We start from the raw sequence: 21,911 nt of genomic DNA, 5'->3' as shown, positions 1-21,911 counted from the left end.
ATGCATGCGAAGCCAAAATAAAGGCAAGAGTTAATAATACCCACATACCTATTTACATACGTCCTATTCGATTTGCCGGAAATTTCGTATATAAACTTGCCTATATTTGTATTTACTATGCTTTTTTCCGGGAAGTATACCAGAGGCGGACTGGGATTAGGACTAGGACTGGGACTGAGACTGAGACTCGGAATGGGACGGGAACAAAATACATACCACCCTCTGGGACTTGCAATAAGAGATGAAGATTAAGGAGAAAAACTTGAGAAAAGAGAAAAGAGAGGAGGAGACTGAGAAAGAGATAGAATGAGACGAAGATGAAAATTAAGCGAAACAGACGGAGGGTGGAGTGAATAAAAAGATTAGGAAAAAGTGTAGAGGGGTAGGGCGGAGTTAGACGGAAAAAGCTTATTAAAATGTATGCAGATAGACCAAATTTAGGGCAGAACAACGTTTGCCAGGTCTGCTAGTATTATGTATAAAATTCAAATATACAATTAAAAATCAAAATTAATTATATGCTTGTAAAGTTCCCTGCACTTTGGGGTCTTCAAATCCCCCCGTTACTTCCACGCAGCGTGACCGTTACCGCACCATTTTTGTTAATCCGCACCCTGAAGACCTTAACCGCTACGTGTATCTGGAATGTTTGGCGCTTCTCCGGACGATTTACGGATTGCTCTTTTATTGCCCTCACGACCTCTTACGGAACAGGTTCGACTCCGCTAAAATTCTTTATTGGCGGTGTGGGTTCGGCTGGACTTACCCCTTCGCAGAGTCACTTTTCTACCTCCTCGATTGTTCCGGGATTTACTGGTTCTTCCTCGGCGTTAATAACCTCGTCTAGCCTGCTTTCCAGCCATTTGTCTTCAGCATATAAGCTCAGTGTATCACAACCCTTTGGTTCGTCCGCTGGTACATCATATATCTGTAGTTTCGATGGGGGAGGGTCTTCCTTGGTTACTCCATCGTTGCACAATCGCATGCGTACATCCACCTGCCGTGTTGTTATTCTTACTAAAAGGGATTTATTAAAGTTTTTATTAGCAGTGTTGGCGCGTGTATATGTAGATAAGTGTTCCTATTGGATATGCTTATTAATAACAAGTAAGTACGGGTGTAACCGAACATTAAATACTCAGCTGAGAGCTATGGAGACAAAATAAGGGAAAATCACCATGTAGGAAAATGAACCTAGGGTAACCCTGGAATGTGTTTGTATGTCATGTGTATCAAATGGAATGTATTAAAGAGTATTTTAAGAGGGAGTGGCCCATAGTTCTATAGGTGGACGCAATTTAGGGATATCGCCAAAAACGTGGACCAGGGCTGACTCTAGAATTTGTTTATACGATATGGGTATCAAATGAAAGATGTTAATGAGAAATCTGAAAGGCGTGGGCGTAGTTCTATAGGTGGACGCCCTTTAGAGATATCGCCATAAAGGTGGACCAGGGGTGACTCTAGAATTTGTTTGCACGATATGGATATCAAATGAAAGGTGTTAATGAGTATTTTAAAAGCGTGTGGGCCTTAGTTCTATAGGTGGACGCCTTTTCGAGATATCGCCATAAAGGTGAACCAGGGGTGACTCTAGAATGCGTTTGTACAATACGGGTATCAAACGAAAGGTGTTAGTGAGTATTTTAAAAGGGAGTGGGCCTTAGTTCAATAGGTGGACGCCTTTTCGAGATATCGCCATAAAGGTGGACCCGGAGTGACTCTAGAAATTGTTTGTACGATATGGGTATCATATGAAAGGTGTTAATGAGTATTTTAAAAGAAAGTGGAATTAGTTCTATAGGTGGACGCCTTTTCGAGATATCGTTATAAGGGTGGGCCAGGGTTGACTCTAGAACGCGTCTGTACAATATGGGTATCAAACGAAAGGTGTTAATGAGTATTTTAAAAGGGAGTGCGCCTTAGTTCTATAGGTGGACTCTTTTTCGAGATATCGCCATAAAGGTGGAAGGGGTTACTCTAGAATGCGTTTGTACAATAAGGGTATCAAACGAAAGGTGTTAATGAGTATTTTGAAAGGGAGTGGGCCTTATTTCTAGGGTGGACGCCGTTTCGAGATATAGCTATAAAGGTGGACCAGTGGTGACTCTATAGTGTGTTTGTACCTACGATATGGGTATCAAATTAAACGTATTAATGAGGGTTTTAAAAGGGAGTGGTGGTAGTTGTATATGTGAAGGCGTTTTCGAGATATCGACCAAAATGTGGACCAGGGTGACCCAGAACATCATATTTCGGGTACCGCTAATTTATTTATATATGTAATACCACGAACAGTATTCCTGCCATGATTCCAAGGGCTTTTAATTTCGCCCTGCAGAACTTTTTCATTTTCTTCTACTTAATATGGTAGGTGTCACATCCATTTTACAAAGTTTTTCTCTAAAGTTATATTTTGCGTCAATAAACCAATCCAATTTCCGCGTTTCATGCCTTTTTCGTATTTTGTATAGAATTATGGATTTTTTTTAATTTTACGTAATTTTCGAAATCGAAAAAGTGGGCGTGGTTATAGTCGGATTTCGGCCATTTTTTATACCAATACAAAGTGTGTTCAGATAAGTACGTGAACGTGAGTTTAGTAAAGATATGTCGATTTTTGCTCAAGTTACCGTGTTAACGGCCGAGCGGAAGGACAGACGGTCGGCTGTGTTTAAAAACTGGTCGTGGCTTCAACCGATTTCGCCCTTTTTCACAGAAAACAGTTATCGTCCTGGAATCTAAGCCCCTACCAAATTTCACAAGGATTGTTAAATTTTTGTTCGACTTATGGCATTAAAAGTAACCTAGACAAATTAAATGAAAAAGGGCGGAGCCACGCCCATTTTGAAATTTTCTTTTATTTTTGTATTTTGTTGCACCATATCATTAATGGAGTTAAATGTTGACATAATTTACTTATATACTGTAAAGATATTAAATTTTTTGTTAAAATTTGACTTAAAAAAAATTTTTTTTAAAGTGGGCGTGGTCGTTCTCCGATTTTGCTAATTTTTTTTAAGCATACATATAGTAATAGGAGTAACGTTCCTGCCAAATTTCTTAATGATATCTTCAACGAATGCCAAATTACAGCTTGCAAAACTTTTAAATTACCTTCCTTTAAAAGGGGGCGGTGCCATGCCCATTGTCGAAAATTTTACTAATTTTCTATTCTGCGTCATAAGTTCAACTCACCTACCAAGTTTCATCGCTTTACCCGTCTTTGGTAATGAATTATCGCACTTTTTTGGTTTTTCGAAATTTTCGATATCGAAAAAGTGGGCGTGGTTATAGTCCCATTTCGTTCATTTTAAATAGCGATCTAAGATGTGTACCCAGGAACCTACATACCAAATTTCATCAAGATACCTCAAAATTTACTGAAGTTATCGTGTTAACGGACGGACGGACGGACGGACGGACATGGCTCAATCAAATTTTTTTTCGATACTGATGATTTTGATATATGAAAGTCTATATCTATCTCTTTTCCTTTATACCTGTACCACCAACCGTTATCCAATCAAAAATATTATACTCTGTGAGCTCTGCTCAACTAAGTATAAAAATTGTAATTGGGGTTTATTGCGCTTCTTCTTACAACCTTGTGAGTGCAATCAGATTTAACTTCGCTCTTCTTCTTCTTCTTCCTATAATTCTTCTTCTTTCTCATTTCTAACTCTCCGCCATCCGTGTAGCTGGTTGCTTAATTATTTTCCCCGTAATTATTTATCCTTCTTCTTCTTCGCTCTTTAAATCTACCGCTTCCTGCGTTCTTCGTAGTAATTCGTGCTTATTCTTCTTCGTCTTTTCTCTTCTTATCATGTGCCTGTAATTCTTCGTTTTGTTTTTTTTTTTGGTTGTCCTTAGTGCTTCTTCTTCGTTCACAAAAGTTTGTGTTCCTCTGTTAGATTGGCGTGCCGCGTCAAGCTCTGCAGTTCTAAGACATAATCCTAGAATATTTCGTTACTCCTTCCTCAGTTCGTCGACAGTTCCCGTGCTCCCGATACCAAATTCATTTGCGTATATAACCATCTCCTCCTTATTGAGGTAGTTGATCCACTTTACCTTTACCATGATTGCTTTGTTCTGTGTTCCAGGTAATGATCCTCTTGTAATTTATTTCCCACCTTCTCCGTCCGTTGATTTTAGTATTCCTGTCGTTTTCTTTCACCCTTATACGTGGTCCTGCTCGGGCGCCATTTGTAACGAACCCCGGTCGTTCCGGGTCTATAGCCATGGTTATAACTCGGTTGATGGGTTACCCTACAAAGAAAAGATCTTCTCTATGTTAAAATATACAATTTATTTATTCGATTATTATTATGGAATTTCTACATTTTACTCTAGACATCTCTTCCCCTGTAATTTTCCTGAAGTATATGCAGCGTTCTAGTTATTTAAACAACCTGAGTGGTCACTACCAGTTGTTTCGTAGTGGCCGCTACGCATCCCACTATATACGCATCCTGACTCGTAATATACGTAACTTAAACAACCTGAGTGGTCATTACCAATTGCTCCGTAGTGGTCGCTACGCGTCCTACTGTATACCTGTACTTTCCTGACTTGTAATATACGTAGCTTAAACAACCTGAGTGGTCACTACCAGTTGCTCCGTAGTGGTCGCTACGCGTCCCAATATATACCTGTACTTTCCTGACTTGTAATATACGTAACTTAAACAACCTGAGTGGTCACTGCCAGGTGCTCCGTAGTGGTCGCTAAGCGTCCCACTACCCAGCAAAAATCTAGTGACTAAAAATGGCGACCAACAACAAAGTATCCCCCATTGTTCCACAATTGTTAGTATGACAGAATGAGATGGCCTAATTGAAATGTCCGATCCATATATGCTTGCCTTTTCTTACATGCTATGTACCCTCAAATGCGTCACAAAAATTTTCTGCGAATCCGCCATTTGTTATTTTCAGATTAAAACCACAAGCGCAGCAACAGCAGAGTAATAAAAATTGATTTAATAATAATTTCGGATATAATAAAAACTAAATTTAAATTAAGTGTTATGTGCACTACGGTATTTGCATTTTATATTAATAATACATTTATATTTTCCACAAAGGAACCAAAATCAAGTAATAGTAGGAGAGCTGGTAAGCATTTTTGAGCAGGTATTTGAGGCACAATGAAAATTATGTGCAATGCTTTTTTAATGGTATCTAAATATAGAAACGCAGAACTGGCTAAGGGGTGGCGGGGCTGAAGCAACCCTTGAATTTATCAAAAAAATTTATTTTTGAATGCTAAAAATGTTTTTGAGGCACTCTGAAAATTAGATATGTTAAAACTTAATATTTGAAAAATATAAAAAGAAATAAGACAGATTATTAGGTTGGGTCTAAAACTTTGCCAGGTCATTGTAAAATAATTTCTTTTTTAATTGAAAAAATGTTTTCGAGGCACTTTGAAAATTAGATATGTTAAAATTTAATATTTGAAAAATATAAAAAGAATTAAGCCAGATTATTAGGTTGGGTCTAAAACTTTGCCAGGTCATTGCAAAATAATTTTTTTTATTGAAAAAATGTTTTTGAGGCACTTTTAAAATTAGATATGCTAAAATTTAATATTTGAAAAATATAAAAAGAAATAAGCCAGATTATTAGGTTGGGCCTAAAACTTTGCAAGGTCATTACAAAATATTTTTTTTTTAATTGAAAAACTGTTTTTGGGGCACTTTGAAAATTGGATATGTTAAAATTTAATATTTGAAAAATATAAAAAGAAATAAGCCAGATTATTCGGTTGGGTCTAAAACTTTGCCAGGTCATTGCAAAATAATTTTTTTTAATTGAAAAAATTATTTTGAGGCCTTTTGAAAATTAAATATGTTAAAATTTAATATTTGAAAAATACAAAAAGAAATAGGATTATTTGGTTGAGTCTAAAACTTTGTCAGGTCATTGCAAAATAATTTTTTTTAGATTGAAAAAATGTTTTTGAGGCATTTTGAAAATTAAATATGTTAAAATTTAATATTTGAAAAATATAAAAAGAAATAAGCCAGATTATTTGGTTGGGTCTAAAACTTTACCAGGTCATTGCAAACTAATTTTTTTTTTGTAGATTGAAAAAATGTTTTTGAGGCACGTTGAAATTTTAATCTAATATTATTTATAATTTTTAAAAAATATTGTGCGAACCGGATATGTGGGCAACTCCAAGACTTATTAATACTGGTTGATAGGCCTAATTTTTCTTTAAGATTTTCAATGGTTTTATCTTGCCTTTTTGAAAAAAGATGGATTATAATCGCACCCTGCTAATGAATGATAGTCAGGTAAACTTGCGCATAAAGATGACCCTAACTCGATGTATAATTTAGTTATATATATATATCTTTTTGCATTTCCGGTGCCATATTCCATGAAAATATGAAGATCATCGCTTTGAAGGTGATCCATGCTTCCCAACATGATTATTAAAACATCTGTATCACAAGTTTTAATAAGAATATTTGTCTTGGAATTTGTTTCGAGCTGCATACGTGGTGAGTTATTCTTGTGTCAGCCTCTTCATGATTATCGCAGGTCATGTTTTCATCAATTGACATTTTTATTGAATCATTTTCAATAATATAAGAATGGCAAAACTCATAGTTCAAATTTCTAATCACATTATGCATAAATGGTATTACTTCACGTGAAGCCCAATGTTCAATTAAACTTTTGAAAAAGCTCTGCTTAAATTCTATGTTTTTCAATTCTTTCATGAAATCTATCGGCTCTACTAAAGTAAATAGTACTTTGTTCATTTCTTCGTATACGTTCGTAATCCTTAACTGAAGGACAAAAATATTGATCGGAAATTATATCAACACGTGAAGCTCCAGTTGCTGTCAAGTTGCCCAAAATTTTTTTTTAAATACCATCGAATGAAAGAGAGATATCATGCATTGTATGGAATTTCCCTAAATTCGTTACAATATCTAATTTTCAAAATGCTTCAAACATTTTTTCAATCTAAAAAAAATTATTTTACAATGACCTGGCAAAGTTTTAAACCCAACTTAATAATCTGGCTTATTGCTTTTTATATTTTTCAAATATTAAATTTTGACATATCTAACTTTCAAAGTGCCTCAAAAACATTTTTTCAATTAAAAAAATTATTTTGCAATGACCTGGCAAAGTTTTAGACCCAACCAAATAATCTGGCTTATTTCTTTTTGTATTTTTCAAATATTAAATTTTAACATATTTAATTTTCAAAATGCCCCAAAAACATTTTTTCAATTAAACAAAATTATTTTGCAATGACCTGGCAAAGTTTTAAACCCAACCTAATAATCTGGCTTATTGCTTTTTATATTTTTCAAATATTAAATTTTAACATATCTAACTTTCAAAGTGCCTCAAAAACATTTTTTCAATTAAAAAAAATTATTTTGCAATGACCTGGCAAAGTTTTAGGCTCAACCTAAAAATCTGGCTTATTTCTTTTTATATTTTTCAAATATTAGATTTTAACATATGTAATTTGCAAAGTGCCTCAAAAACATTTTTTCAATACAAAAAAAAAGAATTATTTTGCAATGACCTGGCAAAGTTTTAGACCCAACCTAATAATCTGGCTTCTATTTTTTATATTTTTCAAATATTAAATTTTAACATATTTAATTTTCAAAGTGCCTCAAAAACATTTTTAGTATACAAAAATTAATTTTTTTGTTTAATTCAAGGATTTTTTCAGCCCCGCCAACCCTTAGCCAGTTCTGCGTTTCTATATTTAGATACCATTAAAAAAGCATTGTACATAATTTTCATTGTGCCTCAAATACCTGCTGAAAAATGCTTACCAGCTGTTAGCCTATAAGTGCGATATGGGAAAAGCCATTTTCTGGGAAATCTAACATCATTTTCCCATATCGCTACACATCCATTCATTCATTTTCATTACTGGTGCTACAAAATCTGCATCGTTCAAACTGTTATATTGTAGGATTTGCTTTAATATAATTTGAATTAATAAAAAACTATTATTTACAGGATATCGAAAATTTGTCCCCATTATCGCCAGAGGTAATTTCGCGTCAGGCAATAATCAATATTGGCAGGATTGGACATGGTAAGTCCACTGTTGTGAAAGCTATTTCCGGTGTTCAAACGAAAAGCCATTTGTTATGCAATGCCACGACAGCAGCAGCAACAACCTATCTGCCAATGCCACAACAGTCGGGCTATCCACCACAACCTGGTCCACCTGGTTGCCCTCCACAACCTCAACATCCAGGCTATCCTCTACAACAACCAAGTGCTCCAGGTGGTTACATGGGTCAAATGATGCCACCAACACAACCTGGACAGGCGCCAATGCTCACTCAACCACCCATGCCGGGTCAACCCCCAATTCCCGGATGTCATGGTTATAATGTATGCTAATACAACTAATATATTTCAAATATTACTGATGATTATTTTTGTATTATTTTCTTTAGCAACCACCTGCACCTGGTACTCGTATATATCAACAGCCTCAACAGTAGCCCAACGCCGTTTAGATCCCGATCAGATGCCTAATCCGATAAGCGTTATCGTTGAAAATCAAAATAGCGCTGGTGGTGCTTTTATTACTAATGAACAGGGTTTATTACCACCATTGGTGACAGGCCCGGCAGATAATGTGGGTATGGTGGGTAGTACTACCCACTCGGAAATTTTCGGGTGGGTATTTTAACCACCCGGGATTTGACAAAAGTTTTCAAATTTTTCCACGTGAAAGAGCGCCCTGTGTATGCGCTCGGCATGAGCAAACTTCGAAGTTTGTTTATTTTCTCTGCTACGCACACATGTATTCTACTACATGTAACCAGTGTTCAAAAAACTGCAATTTCTGCCACTTTATTTGATTTTGCTAGTGCTTGCGCTTCTTGTCCCCTACATCTTAATTGCGCTGATGCATTAAGAAATCTTGCAAAAGTTAACGTGGTGCAACAAATATCAACAACGCACTCAAAACAAATTACGGAGAATCGGACAGCATTATTAAAAGTATTCAGCACGTTAAAATCACTAGCGAAACAGGGCTTGCCTATGAGAGGAGACAATAATGATGAAAACTCCAATTTCATGACGTTTTTGAAGTCACGCGCAGAGGGATGGTCACAAATGGCTTCACCATGAAAGTCAAAATGAAATTCTCCAACTTATAGCCACTATTGTATTATCGGAAATCATGGAAGCAACGAAACACACCGAATATTTTTCGATTTCTTTAGATGAAACTTCCGATGTGTCTCGAATTAAACAAGTGTCCGTTTGCCTTAGAACCGTTTCAGAAAATTTAACAGCAAGTGAAAATTTTATTGGATTTTTTTCAACTCCTAACACTAAGGCAACAACTTTATTCAACCTCGTCAGTGAAAATTTCGACAAATGCCAACTATAGCTTTCCAAACTCAGGGGTCAGTGTTACGATGGGGCATCGAATGTTTCAGGCAGGATTTCAGAATTGCAAAAACAGATTTGTGAAGCAGAACCACGAGCCTTATTCGTGCATTGCATTGCACATAGCTTGAATCTAGTTGTTCAAGACTCAATCGAGAAAATTCTACTCGCAAGAAAATTTATTGTGACAATAAAAGAACTGATAAATTTTGTCAGAGAATCTCCAAAACGCGTTGCACAGTTCAAGGAGTTGCACATTGGCGCGCAGGAAAGGAGCCACAAAGATTTACCCGCGCCTGCAGCCTATTAAAATTATATAGGTATAGAAAAGAAATTAAAAATTTTCTTTTATCATGATTGAGGTATTTATATACATATATATATTTTTTAAATTTTACAGATGGGTGGTAAAAATTAAGTCTCTGAAGGTCGTAAAGGCAAACTATGCAGAGTTGATGCAATTTTTCTATGACCGATCTGTAAATAAGGAAATCGACAGCGCCATATCAGCGAAATCGTCAGGGTTTTACGACTACATGTATTCATTTGAGTGTGCATTTTATTTCATTATGATGATTGAAATTTTCGATCGCGTGGAAATTTTGAACAAGGAATTGCAAAAGTCGAATCTCTGCGTCATTGAATCATACGAAAAGATTGAAGCCGTGTCAGATGTTCTTGATGCTTCTCGTGATTCTAAATTTGAAGATATTTGGAAAAAAAAAGCTTTCAAATAGTTGCTGACCCCGAACTGATTGAACCTCAAATTCCACGGCAACGAAAAATTCCAAAGCCTCTTGAGCAAGGTACTGCTGAAGTCCTGCAATTCAAAACACCAGATGATTTTTTTAGAAAATCATACTTTGAAGTTTTCGATCAATTGATTGCGTCGCTCAAAAGTAGATTCGAAAATGATTCAGCGCGATTTTTCAAATTGCTGGAACAATTCGCAGTGGGGCAGTCTGCAGATATTGATAGTATTGTAAAATTTTATAAAGACGATTTTGGCAAAGAAAGTTTACTGAGCGACAGACACGTGTTTTTAAAACTTGTGAAAAGGCAAAATGAAAAGGCGAATAATTTGAGAGAAGTTGTAAATTTCTTGCAAAAATTCGAATGGACTAGAGGGCTTATTCCGGAGTATATGCGTTTCGTTCGTTTGCTCCTGACAACACCAGGGTCATCTTGTTCAAATTATAGGAAATTTTCTGTTCTTCGTCGACCCAAAACATATTTGCGATCAACAATTTTGCAGAATAGACTTAGTTATATCGCTATCCTAAATGTTTACCACGACAAGACTTGATTTGGAAACATTGTTGGATAAATTTATTTCGTAAAATTCCAAACGATCTTATTTTGCATTGTATGTGCATTGCGTAAGTAACATTTTTTGAAAGTACTGAATCTTCCTGATATCCAAGTATAATTGAATGCTTTTCAAGGGTGTATTTTCTACACCGAAAAAATAAAATGTTCCGACCAAAATAATTGCCACTGTAGTATTTTTAATAGCCCATTTACATACAACTTCGCGTTTGCTTTGTCATTAAGTGAGTTTCGACAAATCGCAAATGAAAAGTGTACAATGAGCGTGGAAGTCATTTGTTTTTGTTGAGAATTATTGAAAACTATATTATTATGTTGTCTGACGAAGTTATTAAAATTATAACACGTAAGTATTTTCAATTAGATATGTACGTTTATTCACATCAGCTGATTATATAACAACGCACTCAAAAAGATGAGAGTTGCACATATTTCTACTTTGGTTTCATTTTCGCGTTGCTCAATTTTGTTTATGTGAACAAATTCATTTAAATGAGTGTAGTCGTAGTAAGCTGGTGAAAAGCACTCAACGCCAAAATAATTGTTTCAATACAGCTTTCCATATTTTCCACATTAAGTTGAAAAAAAAAACTATTTTGGCTAATCTGGCTCTTTCCCAACGAGTTGCAATTGCCAGGGTGACAAACTGTTGACTTTTTTTCTGACGATCTTTTTTTTTTGTTTTTGTAGAAGTAACATTGGTTCTTCATCTAATGACAACTAACCACCCGGGTTGAAAGTGTTCTGCCGGGCCTGATTGGTGACCACAAAATATGTGGTACAAGATCAGGGTAACTCCTCGCCACGTTACGTTAGGTATTGATATTCGAAATTATTTTTTTGTTTGGCAATTCCATTGGTCTTTCTCGTTTGCCTTTTTTTATTGCATACCTGCAACAGCTGATTTATTAAAAACAACAGCTTTGTCCTTTACACTTACCATCTCACCAATGGCACGCACGGTTGAGGGTGAATATGAGCCACCCATTGTAAATTTTGGTGAAATGGGTTCAATTAGATGTAATCGTTTGCAAGGCTAAAATGCAATTTGTAGATGCTGGTCGTCGTTTCCAATGTCTAATGTGTAAAGTAACAACAGATGGTAAAAAAAATCTTTCACTTTTACCTGTGTTCATTGATACAAATTTTTTCTCAACAGTGCCAACTGAATATTTCCAACATTTGGGCCACACCGTACAGCGTGTCGATAAATATGAACGTCCTGAACTTGTATTGGGTACATGAGTTTTTGTGTAAAAAATATTTGGGTACCGATAGCTCTCAAGGTAGAACTTCAACTCATATCCAACATCAATGCCTCGCATTCAATTGTGGACGCTGTACGCACTACATTGGGTTCACACACTATGGACAAACATATTGTTGATTCCAGTGGTAGGGCCACAATTTCAAATGATGGGGCAACCATTATTAAACTATTGGGTTTTGTGCATCCAGCCGTAAAACTCTAGTCGACATCGCCAAATCTCAAAATGCTGAGGTAAGTTTTTTGTTATATTAGAATATGTAGAATAAAAATGTTTCTCTTATCAGGTCGGCGATGGCACCACTTCAGTAGTTTTTTAAGCATGTGAAATCTTAAAACAAGTTAAGCCATATGTTGAGGAAGGCGTGCATGCACGTATCATCATTAAAGCTATACGCAAAACATTACAATTATGCCTGACCAAAATATGGCATGGCTGAACATGTCGAAGCGCCAATCAAAGGAACAACAACGTGCTTTATTGGAAAAATGCGCTGCCACAGCAATGTCCTCCAAACTTATTCATCAACAAAAAGATTTCTTTTCTAAAATGGTTGTGGACGCTGTACTTTTCTTTGGTGGATCCAGCGTCATACAAAAAATATAAAATCGCAATTTTAAATACAGAATTGGAATTCAAGGCTGAGTCTGACAATGCTGAAGTACGTATTGATAATGTTCAAGAGTATCAGTAAATTGTTGATGCTGAATGGCGTATTCTGTACAATAAACAAGCCAAGTACGCCACCAATGTTGTGTTATCTAAACTACCAATTGGTGATGTTGGTGCACAGTACTTTGCAGATCTTGAAATGTTCTGTTAGTGTAGCAGAAGAAGATTTGAAACGTACAATGAAAGCTTGTGGTGGTGCTGTTATGACTACAGCTAATGATATTAATTCAAGTGTTTTGGGTCAATGTGATTACTTTGAAGAACGTCAAGTTGGTGGTGAACATTTCAACATTTTCCAAGGTTTGATAGTGGGTTTGAAATTAATTTTATTTTTATAGTTTATAATTATTTAAAGGTTGCGTTAATGCTAGAACATGTACATTGATTTTACGTGGCAGTGCCGAACAATTTTTGGAAGAAACTGAGCTTCGTTACATGATGGTGCAGTGATTGTGCAGCGTACAATTAAACATGATTCTATTGCTGCTGGTAAGTCAAAATACAACTTGAAAAAAATGTCTAATCTTAAATTGTTAAGTAATATTATGAAAAGATTGTGTCCAACAACGGAAGAAAAAACTATAAAATTTGTGTCAGTGAAAAGATAATTATTGCTTTTGGTTGTTAGTTTTGAGGCATCGTCTTCGAGTGCCTTCTGATGTTGTTGTTATAGCAGTGCTTCGCCCCATCCAATAGGTCTGACCAATCACAAATTGTCATCAATGTCCTCCAACGGGAGTCCGAGGAAACTTGCTGTTTCAACAGGGGTGGACTATAAAAAGAGGGGTGTTAGAGGAGTTGGTTCCACATTACAATTGAAAAGATGGTTGGTGTCATGTGGGGACACACTGCAAGCAGGGACATTTTGTATGTCGGGGTTGATTCTGGATAGGTAAGGGTTTAACCTGTTACAGTATCCAGATCGAAGTTGGACTAGAGTGACTCGCGTTTCCCTTGGGAGCGTGCGTTCCTGTTCTGCAATTTTTGGGCATTGTTCTTTGAGTACTGAATTCACCGGGCAATTCCTGACATAGAGGTCCGACGCCTGTTATAGTTCACCAAGGACCTGCTTGTGTTTTCTTGCTTCATACGGCTGAGTTCTCAAGTACCGTATTTCCTCATAGTGCTAACGGAGGTGACTCCTTAAGACCATGGGCGGTGTTGGCTCATCAATCAGATGTCTGTTGGGATGCCTAGGTTCCTGGGTGTAGGAGACAATCCGTGGCGGTTCTGAGGGCAGTATTTTGGCAGGCCTGTAGCTTCTTCCAGTGGGCAATCTTTAGGCTTGGCGATCATATGGTGTAGGAAACAATAGTGACTCCTTCTGGTGGTGAAGATAGCTATTGATATGTAGAAGTTAAACAGAAGTAGGGATAGGACACCGCTTTGAATGTGAGTTTTTTGAAGTTATTGCAAAAAAAAGCGTTGAGGATTTTTAATATCTTACGAGGTACCTTCGTACATGTTTCTGAGAATGAAGAATAAGACCTATTCAAACTAAATTTTCACCAGGACAATGCCGCTGAGACTTTGCTATACTTTAACATACAATACTTTACCCCTTTTTACCACAACTATCATTTTTGATTTTATTAAATTTTAAAAATGTTTCTTCCTCTACAGTTCAGCATATCTTTTGCCAACGCAGGTTGGCGAAACTTTATAAACTAGATGTATAACAAGAAAATATATTGAATTTAATATTTGTGATGGACTTAACTGAAAGTACCAATACCATCAACTAAATGGTCCTTATAAACATTGTAATCACCTTATAGATCCAATAGCTAGAAATCAATATACTAAACATGCTAACAACTCATCGATACTTTTTAGTGCCAACACGTCGGAAAACGCTATCACATTCATAATACCTGCTATTCTCCCTTTTGCACACTGTCTACACATAGGCAAAGGAAATTTTGGAGAAATATTTTTGGCTTCGGATAATACCAGCATTCCGCGTAACCAACGAAAATGCAAAATTCGTGGTAAAAATCGAACCACATTCAAATGGTCTTCTGTTTGTAGAATCCATTCTTTAATGAACACTGTCAAAGACGAAGGTAAGAATTTTGCTTTAATTCATAGAAAAAATAAATAAGAACTCTTGTTTTATTTAGCAAACCATTTAAAAAAGGAAAATTTTAACTTGGGTAAACAACCAAATGTTGCAGCATCACTAACCCAAATTTCCCCTACGGGTATACCCAGCTACATCGCATCAGGTTCTCATTATTTTGGTGATGCTCGTTACCGTTTTCTTGTGTTGCAGCGTTTTGATTGCGATCTACGTTCTTTAATTAAAAATTGTCGTGTCCATCAAAAGTATGTATTAACACTAGGCATACACATTGTTAACATTTTGGAAAAATTACACGTTAAAGGCTACTGTCACAATGATGTGAAAGCGCAAAATCTTATGATTTCCAAATGCAAGTATTATAAAAAACAAACTTCTACTGCTCCTGTTACCACGGGCAATACGAAATCTTCGCGTTCGGCGTATATAAAGTCCTCAAAATACGATGAGCACTATGAAGAAAAACAACAGACTACAGATAGCGGCAATAGTTCAGAGCAGGAAGCCAATGATGACGATGATGATGAGGACTTTGATGATGGAGCAACAACAAATAGCAACAGTGCTGACATTTACGAAACACCAGTAAATCGTAATCGGAAGCGTCGCCCACGCTACATCGTGGAATATAGTGGATCAAATCCGGTATATAAAGAAAACAAAATATTTGCTATTTTTATATTAATACAATTTAAAATGTATTGCAGGTACGCTCATGCTGACGCCAAAATAGAAATTCGATCTATGAGGAAATGGTGAAGTAACATTATTTACGTCCAGCAAAACGTATTAGTTATTTAGAGTTCTTCAATGAGGATGGTATTTCAGTTAAGGAAGGCACAGGTGATTCAAAGGCAGTTTCATTTATGAATAGATATAACCGTAATGCAGCATGGCGCTTCCCAAGGCAGTCGGTTCTATGTACCGGAGCGACTCGGGATTTTTCCCGACCAAGGACTGTCATTTCAGTGTGACCCCATTTAATTTGTTTCGTCCCTCCCACAAATTGTCATCCTCCCAGCAGCTCCTTGCAGCAGGACTGCTACATATTCTCTTACTCCGGGAAGGTATCGAACCCAATCCGCGTCCGTCTCCTGACCCCGGTCCTAAGAAATGGTTTTGCTGCATTTGCCCGAAAAGAATCTTTTTAGGACGGTCATACTCTGTTCAGTGTGTCTCGTGCAAGGGATGGTTGCATCGGACAGGTTGTTCTGGGCTTGATCCCAAAACCCGACGTCCACGTAACTTTTATAAATCTTTTGTGGCTCCTTGCTGCTCACGCCCAAGGGCGTCCCGTAGTCTACGCCTAAGCGTATTCCCACTACCTTCCAGCAGCTTCGCTGCTCAGCAAGCCACAACAAGTACCCACTGCTGCTCGCACCCCACGGCGCCAACAACTCAAACAGCTGATACCACTCATAACTACTACCTTCGTAGTAGAGCTGGTAGCAATGCTGAGCATCAGCCCCTGCCCCCGTCTTCTTCTCCCCCCCCCCCCCTCTTTTCTGGCAGCAATCGTGCAGGTCAGGGAAACAGACTCTTAGTCCCTGCCTCCGTTTGCACCGTCTGCCAGCACAGAATATACAGGTTTGCGACATCCGCTCAATGCAGCTCCTGCCTTGGGTGGTGCCACTTTCCTAGATGTTCTGGTCTCCGCGACGGCAACCCCTCGACGGGTCTCATCGCGTCATGTTGCCAGGTCGCAAACCCAAATCATCCGGGTACCCCAATGCTTGCCCAAGGGCGCCCAGTCCCAAGGCCACAACAGCAATTGCGTCCTGGCCTTCCACAACCTAGGCGTAGTCACCCCTCACTTACCCCCAGAGTGGCGGCGTCACCCCTCATGCACTTCAGAATTCTGCAGTTCAACTGTAATGGACTAACTGGGAAGATTACGGAGATAGTCGATTTCATGAAGCGGCACAACATCCGCATGATTCAAGAGACTAAACTCACAGCAAGATCTGCATTGCAGACCTGCTCTGGTTATAATGTCCACAGGAAAGACCGCGAGAGCGGAAATGGAGGCGGCCTCGCGTTTATTATACACCACTCTGTGCAATATCATATATTTGATCCTGGCATCGACCGCAGTGACAATGTCTTAGAACGTCAAGGCCTATCTGTCCGGTCAGGCGATGCAAATCTAGAAATCATCAACATCTACATCCCTCCTGTCACCTGTTGCCCCAGTGGATACCGCCCTAATATCGAGGCCTTACTCACTGGCAACAATGGCATTATCTTAGGCGATTTCAATGCCCATCACGACCTATGGCATTCAAACTTGTGGGCGGACGGTAGGGGTGAGATGTTGGCGGATCAAATAGACGAAACGACGTTCTGCACAATAAACGGAGACGCCCCCACACGTATGGTAGGAAGCTGTCATAGCTCGCCAGATATCTCAATCGTGAGCGCAGAACTCGTAAACTGCGTCAACTGGCAGCCGATGGTAACATTGACATCCGACCACCTGCCCATACTTATTTCGTTCGAGCGTACCGCCGACTTCATCGTCACCGAAAAACGCACTTTCATAAACTTCAAAAAAGGAAAGTGGGAAGAATACAAATCTGCAACAGACAACAGCTTTGCTGCCCTCCCTATCCCGACTGATGCCCGCCAAGGGGAGCGTGCCTTCCGTAAGGTCATTGAATCCGCCTCGGCACATTTCATTCCCGCCGGGAGAATTCCCGAAATCCGGCCCCACTTCCCGGCGGAGGCCGCGAGCTTAGCGAGGGAACGCGACCTTATAAGACAGCTTGATCCAGGCGACCCCCAAATAAGGGATATAAACCAACGCATCAGATTGCTTGTGGACGAACACAAGCGGGCGAAATGGGAAGAGCACCTAAGAGGTTGTAACCTCTCTACAGGTGTACGTAAACTTTGGTCCACCGTAAAGTCCCTATCGAATCCGACTAAGCACAAAGACAAAGTTTCCATCGCCTTTGGCGATAAGGTGCTGTCGGATGCGAAAAAATGCGCGAGCGCTTTCTGCCGACAATATGTAATGCATCCTACGGTCGACAAAGATAGACGGAGAGCCAATAGACACGCACATAAACACAAACTCAGCGCGTCACCAATTACCATCACCGCTAGAGAGGTTGAGGACGCCATTGGTCGCGCTAAACCATCCAAAGCAGTGGGCCCAGACGGCATAGCCATGCCGATGCTTAAAAACCTAGGGAAAGAGGGTTTCAAATATTTGGCGCATGTCTTCAACCTGTCTCTTTCCACCTTTGTCATACCCGAGAAATGGAAAATGGCCAAGGTGGTCCCGCTACTAAAGCCTGGGAAACCAGCTAACGTAGGTGAGTCATATCGTCCGATATCTCTCCTATCGCCAGTGGCAAAGACGCTTGAAGCCATTTTGCTCCCTTATTTCCAAGCACATTTGCAGCTAGCCCCTCATCAGCATGGCTTCAGAAAACTCCATAGCACTACCTCCGCGCTAAATGTCATTAGCACCCAGATAAATTGCGGTTTGAATCAATATCCCCACCATAGAACAGTAGCGTTAGACCAATCAAAAGCTTTTGATACGGTCAACCATGGCTCGTTACTGCAAGACCTGGAAGGGTCTACCCTTCCCCCATGTCTTAAAAGGTGGACCGCAAATTATCTGGGTGGTCGGCAGGCATCGGTGCAATTCAGAAACGAAACATCAAAACAAAGGAGAATTAAACAAGGGGTGCCACAGGGTGGTGTCCTATCCCCGCTTTTGTTTAATTTCTACATATCTAAGCTACCTTCACCACCGGAAGGAGTCACAATCGTTTCCTACGCCGATGACTGCACAATAATGGCTACAGGCCCAGGCCCAAAGATCGATGAGCTATGCAATAAAATAAACGGCTATCTCCCTGATCTCTCCAGTTTTTTCGCCTCGCGAAACCTGGCATTGTCACCAACTAAATCTTCCGCGACCTTATTTACAACATGGACGCCCCAAAAGTCGACCATATTGAACATCCACGTCGATGGCACTACGCTACCGACTGTCCTACACCCCAAAATCTTGGGTGTGACGTTTGATCAGGATATACATTTTGGTGCGCACGCAACCGCAATTGTTCCAAGAATTCAGAGCCGTAATAAAATCCTCAAATCCCTTGCTGGCAGTACCTGGGGAAAAGATAAAGAAACGCTCTTGACCACATACCAAGCAATCAGCCAGCCGATTACATGCTACGCGTCACCCATATGGTCGCCAAGCCTAAAAACCACCCACTGGAAGAAACTACAGGCCTGCCAAAATACTGCTCTCAGAATCGCCACGGGCTGTCTTCTTATGTCCCCAGAACACCATCTGCATAATGAGGCGAGAATACTCCCCATCAGGGAGAGAAATGAGATGCTGACCAAACAGTTTCTGTTGAATACCCAGAAACCTGGGCATCCCAACAGACATCTGATTGACGAACGAGCACCGTCTAGGGGCCTAAGGAGTCATCTCCGTAAGCATTTTGAGGAAATACGGCACCTGAGAACCCAGCCGTATGAAGCGGAAAAACACAAGCAGGTCCTTGGTGAACTCCATAGACAGGCGTCGGACCTTTATGTCGGGAATTGCCCGGTGAATCCAGTACTTGAAGAAAAATATCCAGAGCTCGCAGAAGAGGAACGCATACTCCCCAGGGAAACGCGTGTCACTCTTGCTCAACTTTGTTCTGGATACTGTAGCAGGTTAAACTCTTACCTATCCAGAATCAACCCCGACATACAAAATGTATGCCCTGCTTGCAATGTGTCCCCACATGACAACAACCATCTCTTTAATTGTAATGTGGAACCAACGCCTCTAACACCCCTTTCCTTATGGTCCACCCCTGTTGAAACGGCAAGTTTCCTTGGACTCCCGTTAGAGGATATTGATGACAATTTGTGATCGGTCGCGGCTATTAGGTGGGGCGAGCATTGCTACAACAACAACAACATGGAGTAATATGAAGAATAGGTCAGTGGGAACGCCATTCCATGAGCGCACATTCTCCAATTGGGTGTCGCCTAAAACCCTAAGATCCAAATCTGACAAAAAATGTATGAAGAAGAAAAAGTTTTCATGGGCTGAAGTTTTGTCACAGGATCCTGACCAAATTGCACGCGAACGTGCAGAAAAAGAATTTTACCATGAAGAGGAACTGAGTGAGTTCAACAACCAGTGGTTCGTAGATATGAGGGTAATCCAACATACGCTATACTTGAAATACAACAGCGCCTACAAATGAGCGGGCGGGTATACCTAACTTAATCATTTCATCAATTTCGGCATGTACGAGTTTCTCGACAGCTGGTGAAATTGGGAAATAACGCTGCTTTATCGGACGGACATTGGGTTCGGGTTGGATCTCGTACTCCAATAAAGAAGTTTTTCCTAAGCCTTCTTTTTCGAAGCTTGGGAATCTATTTTTAACTAAACTTAAGTGATGCTGTTGCTCAACATTCAACGAAAGCGAGTTTTCGTCGTTATAATTTTCATCAAGTGAAATTTCCGAAATAATATTCGGCGCATATTGGAACTTATGCCAAAAGTCAATTCCTAAAATTAACTCTTGCGACATGCTAGGCACAACAAAAAATGTTATGATTTCTGTTTTATTTTTATATTTTACAGTAAGGTCTATAGTACCGAAAACTATTTGGTTCTTGCCATCAGCTGTGCAGATTGGAATTTGGTGTTTTTGTAAAGGACGTTTAGAAACCTCCTTTGCTAACAGACCTCCTAGGCAAGACACTTGAGCTCCGCTGTCTAGTAGGCCTAAGTGGTCACTTTCCAATAACCTAACCTTGGCACAGGGCCTCAAATCACTTTCACTTCGCTGCAATGAACAAATAACTTTCTTTAAGTCTTTTCTATTTGTTTCAACTTTTATCCAAAAGTCTTTCATATGAGTTGAGGAACGTTTTAGAAATTCTGAGGTATTATCATCAGGAGTAAATATTCTTCTTCTAACTTCATTGTATCTCTTCAACCGTTCTTCGTATGGAATAATTTCTTTTCTTGGCGGAGTTGTAAAAGTCTGAGAATCACCAGTGTGTATACTTGACTGTACACAACTGGTTTGCGTATATTTGTGGGTGTTATTGCTGTCTAGCATTTGCTGTCGTTGCGAGGGATCTGTCGAGATTCCTCGCTCATTCTCCAGTTTCCCGGGCTACACTTCAAGCATTTGGGACGATAAGTATTTGGTGCGCCACAACCGTAGCAAAACACCGTTCGCTCTTCAAGGCAGTCATAATATCTATGTCCCTCCTTGTTACAATTCCAGCAGCCAGGTTTTAGTTTGGAAGCTAGCTGAGAAACTGCGTCTACCTCAGCAAATTCACTTTGCACTATCGTGTCATCATCTACTTCCAAGTCAAGGTAGGCTTCGTTAACCTGTCTCCTAGGCAATAGTCGAGAGCTGTTTGCTTGTGAAGATGGTGTTGTCTTCGCAATTTCATTGGCAAGACTCTCAGCTTTCAAACAGAGTCTACGTAATTCTGCCACACAATGAATAGGAATGAAAAGAAGCTGTTGCCGAATACGAGGTCGCAAATTATTTTTTAAAATTTCGAGTAACTCTACCTCTGAAAGTGGCGTTTCAAGAGGTTCCGCGATTTTCAATATGGCGTTTCGGAATTCGTCAAAACATTCAGTTTGACCCTGCTTTCGAGCACGAATCGATTCTTTAATTTCAAAGTCACTCTTAGGTTGTTGAAAATTTGTTCTTAACGCTTGGCAAAGAGCTGGCCAGGTGACACGTTCGACAGATCTACGGTATCGGCAGTACCAGTCTTTGGCTTCATTAATAAAAAGGCTTTGTATGTGTTAACACAAAAGGTTGAAATTGCCGTTAAGCGAATCGACAACTAACAATTCTATTCTCGATAAGAAACTATCTACAGATAAACGAGACGTACCGTCAAACTTTACGTCCCAACTTGAAATTAATTGGGCTATTCTACACATGTACGGCACGATCGACATATCACTTAGCCGTATTTGGTCAATCTGGTTATGAAAATTTGTATTGGTATTATTTGGCAATGGAGGTACATCTCTAGGCCACACTGGAGTGGATCTATTTGGTGGGTGTTGAGTTGTGGACAAATTAGTTGGCTGACTTATGTCATTGCCTACAGGGACTGCTTGTGTAG

At 39.2% G+C, this 21,911-nt stretch overlaps 1 pseudogene; it reads left to right on the top strand.

The window, feature by feature from the left end:
* The first annotated feature begins 6,265 nt into the window (after positions 1 to 6,265).
* On the top strand, positions 6,266 to 19,817 carry LOC137234541 (uncharacterized; annotated as a pseudogene).
* The last annotated feature ends 2,094 nt before the right edge of the window (positions 19,818 to 21,911 follow it).

This window comes from Eurosta solidaginis, chromosome X (genome assembly GCF_040869045.1).
Source record: "Eurosta solidaginis isolate ZX-2024a chromosome X, ASM4086904v1, whole genome shotgun sequence".
NCBI lineage: Eukaryota > Metazoa > Arthropoda > Insecta > Diptera > Tephritidae > Eurosta > Eurosta solidaginis.
The sequence above is the reverse complement of the archived record's forward strand: the minus strand, read 5'-3'. Positions and strand labels throughout refer to the sequence as shown.